Source organism: Orcinus orca, chromosome 7, assembly GCF_937001465.1.
Source record: "Orcinus orca chromosome 7, mOrcOrc1.1, whole genome shotgun sequence".
NCBI lineage: Eukaryota > Metazoa > Chordata > Mammalia > Artiodactyla > Delphinidae > Orcinus > Orcinus orca.
In genome coordinates, this window is record NC_064565.1 from 245,470 (window position 1) to 256,515 (window position 11,046).

The window sequence follows — 11,046 nt, forward strand, 5'->3', positions numbered from 1 at the left end:
CAAGCAAAATGTTCAAAAACAAATGAATGGGCAAAGAAGTGGTACATGTACACAATCGAATATTAGCCATGGAAATGATGAAACAATGCCTTTTCCATCACCACTGATGAACCTAGGGGTAATCATACTACGTAAAGTAAGTCACAAAAGGAAAGACAAATATCCGATGACATCATTTACTAGGGTTATCTAGAAATTGATACCCATGAATATATTTCCACTGCGAAAGACCCATACAGACTTTGAAAAAGGTGAAAGGAATGGAAAAATTAGGATGTTGGGGTTAACATGCATTTAATAATTCATATAAAATATATAATCAAGAAGGACCTACTGGATGCCAAGGGAGGTCTACTCAACTCTCTCTAATGACCAACATGCGAAAGAACCTAAACCTGATTAGATATATGTATACATATGAATGAACCAGCTTCTTTACACCTAGAACAAACACAACATTGTAATCCAATTTACTCTGATAAGAAATAAAAAATAAATTAAACAAGAAGTAATGTGACACAAGATTTTGTCCTGGCACTTTACACTCCAATTTACAATCTAGGAAGACGAATTCCACTAAACCAATGTTTTACCTAGCAATCAAGGTGAGTATGAATAAATTCCACTGCCTTGTTGCCCTTTCCTGCAACTGCAACTTTAAAAACAATGCTTATGGGTACTTAATATTCAGAAGAACTGTTGGGCTCTAAGTGACACCCACAATCAGGAAATGTCCACGGGTAGGTAAGCAAAATAAATTCCAAAGGAACAGACTTTCAAGATCCTATTTCAATAGGTAAATTTTACACTGTTTAAAAGAAAAGCACTCGAAAAGATGTTCTAATTCCTATATTATTAGCGTCAGGGAAGTCAAAACTACAAGGAGGGATCACTTCACATGAGTAAGAATAGCCACCATTGAAACACCTACAAACAGTAAATGCTTGAGAGGTTGTAGAAAAAAGGCAACCCTCCTATGCTGCTGTTGGGATCTAACATGGTAACAGCCACTATAAATAAGAGTATGGAGGTGCCTTTACAAGGTAAATTTAGAGGTACCATATGATCCAGCTGTCCCACTCCCAGGCGTATAACAGGAGAAGACCAGAATTGGAAAACACACATGCACCCATATGTGTACCGCAGCACAATTTACAACGTCTAAGACATGGAAGCAACCAAAATATCCATCAGCAGATGGACGGCTAAAGAAGCGGTACATGTTCACAGTGAAATATTACTCAGAAATGAAAAGAATGAAGGAATGCCATTTGCAGCATCATAGATAGAATTACAGATAATCATACTAAGTGAAGTAAGTCAGAAAGAGAAAGTCAAATATCATATGATACTACTTATAGCTGAAATGTAAAAATTGATAGCAATGAACTAATTTACAAGAGAGAAACAGGGACTTTCCAGGTGGTGCAATGGTTAAGAATCTGAGCTTCCAATTCAGGGGGCATGGGTTCGACCCCTGGTGTTGGGAGAACTAATATCACACATGCCTTGCAGTACAGCCAAAAAAAATAAAATAAAAGAGAGAGAAACAGACGCACAGACTTAGAAAACAAACTTATGCTTACCCAATGAGAAAGGTGGGTGGAAGGAATAAATCAATCAGGAGGCTGGGGAAAATATTTACACACTCATACATATGAGATAGATTATCAACAAGGACCTACTGCATAACAAAGGGAAGTCTACTCAACACTCTCTAATAACCTATATGGGAAAAGAATCTGAAGATGAATAGACATATGAATATACATAACTGAACAAGATTCTGTACGCCTACCACAAACAGAATATTTTAAATCAACTTTACTCCAATAAAAAAAGAAAAATTAAATTAAAACAAAAACAAGAAGTAACAAAACAGAAGATTTGGGGTGTTTGTTCTGCCACAGCCCACACTAATTTACAATCCAAGAGCCCGTCTTCCACAGTGGGTCTGGTTACCCAAGGAACCAGAGAGGGGCATGAAGGAAATCCTAACATCTGTGCCCATTTCCACAACAGCAACTTTAAAACATGTGCTTATGGGCACTTCATATTCACAAGGACTGCCAGGGTGTAAATGACACCTGCCCTTAACAAATGCCCTGTGGTAGTTATCGAGCAAAAATTCAAAATAGTCAGACTTTCAAAAACCCAATGTCAACTGTAACTTTTCCTCACAGTGTTTCAAAAAAACACACGCAAAGATGCTCAAAATCTCGAATTATTGGACAGACACATGCAAATCAAAACTACAACAAGGTATCACCTCACACAGTCAGAATGGCCATCATCAAAAAGTTTACAAACCATAAATGCTGGAGAGGACATGGAGAAAAGGGAACCCTCCTATGCTGTTGGTGTGATGTAAGCTGGTAACAGCCACTATAAAGTACAGTATGGAGATGCCTTTTAAAAGTAAAAATAGAGCTACCATATCATCCAGCAGTCTTACCTCTGGGTGTACGTCTGCAGAAAGCCAGAAATGAAAATGACAAATGCACCCAAACCCAAACATGCACTGCAGCACTGTTTACAATAGCCAAGGCATGGAGGCAACCAAAATGTCCATCAACAGATGAATGGATAATGAAGAAGTTGTACATGTACACAATCAAATAAATATTACTCAGAAATGAAAAAGCATGATCACCTCTAGGTCCATTCCTGTTGCTGCAAATGACATTATTTCATTCTAAGTGAAGTAAGTCAGATAGAAAAAGACAAATATCATATGATATCACTTATAGTGGAGTCTAAAAAATGATAGAAATGAACAAATTTATAAAACAGAAACAAACCAACAGACTTCATATATCCTTCAGGGAGAAAAAATTTTAAATGTTTCCAATCACTAAATGTCAACCTGAAAAATGTAAGCAATAAATAACATTGTAAAGGTATTAATTCTCCCCAAATTAACCTATACCAGGCATTAGCAAACTAAACCTGGAGATCACATCCAGCCTATCACCTTCTTTTGTAAATTAAATTTAATGAATGATCCACAAGCAAACCCATAATGAGACGTCAGGTCACACCTCTCAACGTGGCTATTATTCCAAAGTATACAAATATGAAATGTTGTTCATGACATGGAGAAGGCAATCCTAGTACACTGGTGGTGGGATTGTAAGTTGGTACACCCACTATGAAAAGAATATGGAGGTCCTGATAAAAGCTAAAAGTAGAGCTATCATACTAGCCAGCAATTCCACTGCTTGGTATATGTCCAAAGAAAATGAAGACACCAATTTGACAAGATACATGCATCCCAATGTTCATAGCAGCATTATTTACAATTGCCAACATATGGAAGCAAACTAAATGTCCACCAACAGATGAGTGGATAAAGAAGATGTGGTATGTATACACAATAGACTATTACTCAGCCATTAAAAAGGATCAAATTCTGCCATTTGCAACAACATGGAGAGGCCTAGAATATGTATACCTACTTAAGTTAGAGAAGGACAAATACACTATGTTCTCACTTCTCTGTAGAATCTAAAAATGCAAGAAATATATGTATGTAACAAAACAGAAATAGACTCACAGAGAACAAATTAGTGGTTACTGGTGGGGCGACTTAAAGGGGGAGGGGAAAACAGCAGTTTGTTTCTCTAAATCCAGTATCCCTATGTATGAAATAAACAAACAAGGATATATAGTACAACACAGGGAAATATAGACATTATTTTGTAACCACTTTAGTGGAACATGATCTATAAAAATATTCAATCCATATGTTGTACCCCTGAGACTAATGTAATATTGTAAATCAACTATACTTCAATTTAAATAATCCATAGGGTGGCTGAATGGATTAAAGAAAGTTCAATTATACTGTGTACAAGATATTCATGTTAACTTCTAATCCATATATAGCATAAAATTGAAAGATTGGGAACAAAATACTCCATGAAAATGATACTTGACTGACTAGTCTATTCTGAGATAAAAAAGACTTGAAGTCAAACCTCTCAAAGGAAAGAAGGTTATCATATAATGATAAATGGATTAATTCATCAAGAAATCATGACAATTATAAATATGTATGTATCCAGCTTTGGAGCCTCTCAACATATAAAGAATATATTAACCCACGTGAAGGGGAAAATGTGCAGAAATAAAATAATGGTAAGAAACGTCGATACCCAACTTTCAACACTGTATAGGTCATCCGGACATAATATCAATCAGGAAACACTGAACCTGAACACACACTTGATATCAAATGAACCTAACATACATCTACAGTATATTCCACTCAACAGCAGCAAACTTTCCATTGTCCTTAAGTACACATAGAACATTGCCTAGGGTAGATCCTATGTTAAGCCACAAAACAAGTCTTCAAAAATCCAAGAATATTGAAATCATATCAAGGATCATTTCCAACCACAATGGTATGAAACTGAAATTCAATATTAAAAAGAATAATTGAAAATTCAAGAACACTTAGAAATTGAACAATAAGCTCTTGAATAACCAATGCATACAGGAATAAATCAAAACGGAAATTTAAAAGAAATCTTAAAGCAAACAAAATTGGAAACACAAAGTACCTAAATTTATGGAATACAGGAACAAGACTGCAATTCAAAGAGTTATGTTTACAGTAATAAATGCATATATTTTCAAAGAATTCTTGAGAGGGGATCACGAGGATAGAGTAGGAAGATACTGAGCTCCCCTGCTGCCAAAGACACACCCAAATTACAACCACTTACACGGAAATTATCTCTGAAGACTAGCAGGGAATGTTTTCCACAACTAAAGATATAAGGAAGGAGAAACCACAAGGCAGGTAGGAGGACTGGGAACACAGTCTAATTGGAACCCACACATATAGCACAGTGACCCACAGCTGGAAGATATCACAATTGCATAGGTCCTCCACATGGAGGGAAGGGTATGAGCCTGGCATTAGGCTGCTCAGCCCAGGGTTCCTGCACTGGAAGAAAAGAACACAGCAGGTCTGGCTTTGAAAACTTGCAGGGCTTATTTTCAGGAAATCTGGAGACTAAAGGAAACTGAGACTGCTCTCATAGGGCACACACAAATCTCACATGTTCTCAGTCCCTGTGCAGAGCCAATAGAGTGAAAGACACGTGTGCCAGACCCACTTGCTAATCTCGGAGAGCTTCTTGGAAAGGCAAGAGGCAACTGGGACTCCCACTAGGAACTGAGACATGGGCAAGCAACATTTTAGAATCTTCCCTGGAACTGATTAGAATCAGGGGCCTGCCCCACTTACCACCATGCCCATAGCACTCCCGCACCAGAAGGCCTCACAGCCAGACACACTGGGGGCCTACGCTGTCCACCTGTGCACCTGGAGCACCACACAGCCACCCATAATGGAGGGCTGCCTTGGATATCAGCACACCCATGGCAATCAATCACATACTGCAGGGGCTCACAGCCATTTAGGCCAGGGTCCAATACCACCTACCAGCTTGTCTACAGCAGTTGGCCCTGCCCTAAGAGAAAGGTGTGTGCAGCCCACACAGGGGACACCCCTGGAGCATGTGGCTCTGCTGGCCAGAGGACAATGTGCTGCTGGGCCCTATCAGTCATCTCCTATATAAGGCCACTTCTCTGAGACCCGGGAATGTAACAACCTGAACCTAATGAATAAAGATGTACAGAGAATTAGGAAACATAAGGAAATAGAGGAATACGTTACAAATGAAGTAACAAGACACGACATCAGACAAAGAACTGAATAAAACAGGGATAAGCATTCTACCCGATAAAAAAAAGTGTTCACAGTAATGATTATAAAGACGCTCACCCAAGTCAGGAGAAGAATAGATAGACATAGTGAGAATTTCAACAGAGTAATAACATGTCAAAAAGAACAAAACAGTGAACAATACAATAAAAGAGATTAAAACACACACACATGTACATGAGAGAAACCACATTATACTGTAGGATACAGAAGAACAGATCAGTGAAATGGAAAACAGAGTAGTGAAAATCACCCAAACTGAATAACACAAAGTAAAAGCAATTAAGAGTATACGTAAAGGGACCTCTGAGACAACATCAAGAATATTAACATGAGCATTACAGGGGCCCCAGAACGAGGAGAAGAGAGAAACGGGCAGATAACTTATTGGAGGATAGAGTAACTGATAACTTTCCTAACCTGGGGAAGGAAACACACATCCAGGTCCAGGAAAAACAGAGTCCCAAACAAGATGAAGACAAACAGGTCCACACCAAGACATATTATAAAGCTCCAAAAATTTAAAGAGTGATCACAGAGGCAGTGAAATAAAAGGGTCTAGTTATGTTCAAGGTATTCCCATAAGACTGTCAGATGACTTCTCAGCACAATTTTCAAACTAGGAAGGAATGATAGGATATAATCAATGGGCTAAAAAGGAAAAGTCTACAACAGGAATACTCTACCAGCAAAATTATTATTCAGAATTGCAGGAGAGGGCTTCCCTGATGTCACAGTGGTTGAGAATCTGCCTGCCAATGCAGGGGACACGGGTTCGGGCCCTGATCCAGGAAGATCCCACATGCCACAGAGCAACTAAGCCTGTGTGCCACAACTACTGAGCCTGTGCTCTAGAGCCCATGAGACACAACTACTGAGCCTGCTAGCCACAACTACTGAAGGCTGAGCACCTAGAGCCCATGTTGAACAACAAGAAGAGCTACTGCAATGAGAAGCCCATGCACCACAACGGCCCATGCACCACAACGAAGAGTAGCCTCCACTTGCCACAACTAGAGAAAAGCCCACGCACTGCAATGAAGACCTAATACAGCCAAAAATAAATAAATAAATTTATGGAGGAAAGAAAGAATTGAAGGAGAGATCAAGAGTTTCCCATATTAGCAAAAGCTAAAAGAGTTCATCACTAATAAACCAGCCTTATATGCAATGTTGAAGGAATTTACTTAAGCTTCAAAGAAGTCTCACTAATTATTGATAGTAACAAGAAAACAAACAAAAGTAAAAATCTCACTGAAAAACCTATACATAGAGTAAGGGTAATAGATCAAACATTTTTTTAGCTTCTGTAAAGAATAAAAGACAATAGTAGTATGTTTCTTTAAAAAAGAGAGGGCCCAAATAAATCAGAAATGAAAGCGATGATGTTACAACAGACACCACAGAAGTACAAAGTATCCTAAGATACACACAGGGTAACTCAGGGCTCAGACTGGACAGAGCCCAGGCTCCCTTCCACTGTACATGAGTTACAGGAGCCTCAGGAACTGAGGAGGGGGTCCCTGAGGGGAGGCACAAGATAGAAGATGTTAGGCATTAACCTGACTGTATTTATGTTAAACCTGCCTGAACTACATTCACATGAGATTGTTTTGTCCTGAATGTACATTGGCACCTTTAGTCTGAACTGCAGATCTTTGGCTTCACCACCTCCACTGACAGCATTAGCTTCACCTCTGTGGACTGTCTCCTATAGGATTTCTAGAACCACAAATCATCGAAGTTTCACAGGACACAGAGTCTGTGAGACTCCACTCAGTCTCAGAGTCTCAACCCCACTCAGAGACGTAGAGTCACAACAGAGACTCCACTCTTGGAGGACACACACAGTAGTGTGCACATCAGGACCCAAGGGAAGGGGCAGTGACCCCATAGGAGACTGAGCGGACCTACTTGCTAGTTTTAGAGGGTCTCCTGCAGAGGTGGGGGGTGACTGGGCCTCACCGTGCAGACAAGGACACTGGCAGCAGAAGTTCTGGGAAGTCCTCCTTAGCATGAGCCCTCCCAGAGTCCGCAGGTAGCCCCACCAAAGAGCCAGGTAGGCCATAGTTCTGGGTCACCTCAGGCCAAACAACAAACAGAGAGGGAATTCTGCCCCATGCATCAGCAGACAAGCGGATTAAAGTTTTATTGAGCTCTGCCCACCAGAGCAACACCCAGCTCTACTCACCACCAGTCCCTCACATCAGGAATGCTGCACAAGCCTCTAAGATAGACTCATCCAGCAGAGAGCAGATAGCAGAAGCAAGAAGAACTACAGTTCTTCAGCCTGTGGATGGAAAACCACATTCACAGAAAGATAGACAAAATGAAAAGGCAGAGGAATTTGTACCAGATGAAGGAACAAGATAAAACCCCAGAAAAACAACTAAATGAGGTGGAGATAGGCAACCTTCCAGAAAAAGAATTCATAATAATGATAGTGAAGATCATCCAAGACCTTGGAAAAAGAATGGAGGCAAAGATCGAGAAGGTGCAAGAAATAGTTAACAAAGACCTAGAAGAATTAAAGAGCAAACAAACAGAGATGAACAGTACAATAACTGAAATGAAAAACACACTAGAAGGGGGCTTCCCTGGTGGCGCAGTGGTTGAGAGTCCACCTGCCGATGCAGGGGACATGGGTCCGTGCCCTGGTCTGGTAAGATCCCACATGCCACGGAGCGGCTGGGCCTGTGAGCCATGGCTGCTGAGCCTGCACATCCAGAGCCTGTGCTCCACAATGCGAGATGCCACAAAAGTGAGAGGCCCGCGTACCGAAAAAAAAAAAAAAAAAAAAAAAAAAAAAACACTAGAAGGAATCAATAGTAGAATAACTGAGGCAGAAGAACGGATAACTGTCCTGGAGACAGAAAGGTGGAATTCACTGCTGCAGAAAAGAATAAAGAAAAAAGAATGCAAAGAAATGAAGACAGCTTAAGAGACCTCTGGGATAACATTAAACGCAACAAAATTTGCATTATAGGGATCCCAGAAGGTGAAGAGAGAGAGAAAGGACCCGAGCAAATATTTGAAGAGATTATAGTCGAAATCTTCCCTAGCATGGGAAAGGAAATAGTAGCCACCCAAGTCCAGAAAGCACAGAGAGTCCCAGGCAGGATAAACCCAAGGAGAAAAATGCCGAGACACGTAATAATCAAACTGACAAAAATTGAAGACAAAGACAAATTATTGAAAGCCCAAGGGAAAAATGACAACATACAAGGGAACTCCCATAAGGTTAACAGCTGATTTCTCAGCAGAAACTCTACAAACCAGAAGGGAGTGGGCTGATATATTTAAAGTGATGAAAGGGAAGAACCTACAACCAAAAGAACTCTACCCAGCAAGATCTCATTCAGATTCAATGGAGAAATCAAAAGCTTTACAGACAAGCAAAAGCTAAGCGAACTCAGCACCACCAAACCAGCTCTACAACAAATGCTAAAGGAACCTATCTAAGTGGGAAACACAACAGAAGAAAAGAATCTACAAAAACAAACACATAACAATTAAGAAAATAGTAATAGGAATATACATATCAGTATTTACCTTAAATGTGAATGGATTAAATGCTCCAAACAAAAGACACAGTCTTGCTGAATGGATACAAAAACAAGGTCCATATATATGCAGTCTATAAGAGACCCATTTCAGACCTAGGGAAACCTACAGACTGAAAGTGAGGGGATGGAAAAGGATATTCCATGCAAATGAAAATCAAAAGAAAGCTGGAGTAGCAATACTCATATCAGATACAATAGACTTTAAAATAAAGAGCGTTACAAGAGACAAGGAAGGACACTACGTAATGATCAAGGGATCAATCCAAGAAGAAGACATAACAATTATAAATATATATGTACCCAACATAGGAGCACCTCAATACATAAGGCAACTGCTAACAGCTATAAAAGAGAAAATCGACAGTAACACAATAATAGCAGGGGACTTTAACACTTTACTTACACCAATGGAGATCATCCGGACAGAAAATTAATAAGGAAACACAAACTTTAAATGACACAATAGACCAAATAGATTTAATTGATATTTATAGGACATTCCATCCAAAAACAGCAGATTACATGTTCTTCTCAACTTCACGCGGAACATTCTCCAGGATAGATCACATCTTGGGTCACAAATAAAGCCTCAGGAAATTTAATAAAACTGAAATCATATCAAGCATCTGTTCTGACCACAAGGTTATGAGATTAGAAATCAATTACAGGGAAAAAATATGTAAAAAACAGAAACACATGGAGGCTCAACAATACGTCACTAAATAACCAAGACATCACTGAAGAAAGAAAAGAGGAAATCAAAAACAACCTAGAGACAAATGACAACAAAAACATGATGATCCAAAACCTATGGGATGCAGCAAAAGCAGTCCTAAGAGGGAAGTTTATAGCAATACAAGCCTACCTCAAGAAACCAGAAAACTCTCAAATAAACAGTCTAACCTTACACCTAAAGGAATTAGAGAAAGAAGAAAGAAGCCCAAAGTTAGTAGAAGGAAAGAAATCATAAAGATCAGAGCAGAAATAAATGAAACAGAAACAAAGAAAACAATAGCAAAGATCAATAAAACTAAAAGCTGGTTCTTTGAGAAGATAAACAAAAATGATAAATCGTTAGCCAGACTCAAGGAAAAGAGGGAGGGGACTCAAATCAATAAAATCAGAAGTGAAAAAGGAGAAGTTGCAACAGACACCACAGAAATACAAAGCATCCTAAGAGACTTCTACAAGCAACTCTATGCCAATCAAATGGACAACCTGGAAGAAATGGACAAATTCTTAGAAAGGTATAACCTTCCAAGACTGAAAGAGGAACAAATAGAAAATATGAATAGACCAATCACAAGTAATGAAATTGAAACTGTGATTAAAAATCTTCCAACAAACAAAAGTCCAGAACCAGATGGCATCAGAGGTGAATTCTATCAAATATTGAGACAAGAGCTAACACCCAACCTTCTCAAACTCTTCAGAAATTTGCAGGGAAAGGAACACTCCCAAACTCATTCTATGACGCCACCATCACACTGATACCAAAACCAGACAATGATACTACAGAAAAAGAAAATTAGAGACCAATATCACTGATGAATATAGATGTAAAAATCCTCAACAAAATACTAGCAAACAGAATTGAACAACACATTAAAAGGATCACACACCATGATCAGGTGGGGTCTATCCCAGGAATGCAAGGGTTCTTCAATATACACAAATCAATCAATGTGATACACCATATTAACAAATTGTAGAATAAAAATATCATCTCAATAGAAGCAG

General features: G+C 39.1%; 1 long non-coding RNA gene across 1 annotated transcript in view; it reads right to left on the minus strand.

Moving 5' to 3' along the window:
* Positions 1-8,870, minus strand: part of LOC125965011 (uncharacterized) — a 65,589-nt gene extending 56,719 nt beyond the window's left edge. Inside the window, exon 1 of the long non-coding RNA XR_007478435.1 lies at positions 8,519-8,870. This is a non-coding gene — a long non-coding RNA (uncharacterized LOC125965011). The remainder of the gene's footprint in view (positions 1-8,518) is intronic.
* Positions 8,871-11,046: the final 2,176 nt, after the last annotated feature.